Below are 1,434 nucleotides of genomic sequence, written 5' to 3'. Positions count from 1 at the left end.
TAATAAAATAAATTAAAATAACAACAATAAGGTTTTTTGTTGTAAGTAGAAACAAAATAAAATAAATAAAGCAACAAAAAAAGTACGAACTACTGGGCCACCACGGCGTGAATACGAGTAGAAACCCTACCATGGGCCAGGATTCAGGCCCGCAGAAGGCCCAATAGGCCCATCAGGCATAGCAGTGACAATTAGGCTCGTAAGCCTGCAATAGAGATGAGCTCGAGAGGGGTGCGGCAGTGGGGCTTATAAACTACTCCGCGCCCCTCTCAACTAGCGAGGTGGGACTAAAGTTTTGGCCACGGGGAGCACGAGGCCTTTGGTCCCGGTTGGTGGCACCAACCAGTACCAAAGGGCACCAACCGGTACGAAAGCCCCCCTTTGGTACCGGTTGCTGCGACCAACCGGGACCAAAGGCCTCCGCTTCCCGTCCTTTGGGCTGCTGAAAAGAGACCTTTGGTCCCGGTTGGTGGCACCAACCGGGACTAAAGGGGACATTGGTCCCGGTTGGTGCCACGAACCGGTACCAATGCTTCGTGTATATAAGAAACCACTTAGCAGTTTCTGCAAAAATCACTTCTTCTCCGCCCCGACGCCCCCACTCCGCTCCTCGTCGCCGTCGCCGCCGATCCCTGCCCCGACGTCGTCAGGCTGCTCCACCTCGCCGTCACCGTCGAGCCCTGCCCTGACGTCGTCAGGTTGCTCCACCACGTCATCGCTGACGCCGTCGGGCTGCTCCACCTCGCCGTCGCCGCCGCTGTCGTCATTGCCCTCTGCCCCGACGTTGCCGCCACTCCCCGCGCCCCTGCTTGCTCCGACGCCGCCCGCCGCGCGCCCCTGCTCGCCCCGACGCCGCCCTCTATGAGCACCCCTGCCGCCGTCGCCATGCTTTTTTTACATGTTTTTACATGTTTTTAGATTTTCATATATGTATATATGTATTTTTTTAGATATATGTATTTTTTGATGTATGTTCATATATGTATGTATGTATTTTTTACATGTTTTTTGTATGTATGTATTTTTTTCAATTGTAATATGCATGATGTTTTAAAAATACATTAATTTTAGTACATTAATGTTCTCCGATTTAGTACATTAATTTTAGGTTAGTTTCATTTTTAGAAAAGTTTAATATATTTAGGAAGAAGGAAGAGAAGGAAGAAGGAAGAAGAAGAAGAAAAAGTTTTATATATGCAGAAGTTACATTTTTAGAAAAGTTTTATATATCTAGCTAGGAAAGGAAGAAGAAGAAAAAGAATGAGAGGAAAAAGGAAAATAAGAAGAGGAAGAAAGAAGAAAAAGAGGAGAGGAAGAAGAGGAGAAATAAATAAGAAGAGGAAAAAAGAAGAAAAAGAAGGGAAGAAGAAGTCTTCTTCTCCTCTATTCCTTTCTTCTTCTCCTCTTCTTTTTATTTTTTTCTTCGTTGTTGAT

The sequence above is a fragment of the Triticum aestivum genome, chromosome 4A, assembly GCF_018294505.1.
Source record: "Triticum aestivum cultivar Chinese Spring chromosome 4A, IWGSC CS RefSeq v2.1, whole genome shotgun sequence".
Lineage (NCBI taxonomy): Eukaryota > Viridiplantae > Streptophyta > Magnoliopsida > Poales > Poaceae > Triticum > Triticum aestivum.
The sequence above is the reverse complement of the archived record's forward strand: the minus strand, read 5'-3'. Positions refer to the sequence as shown.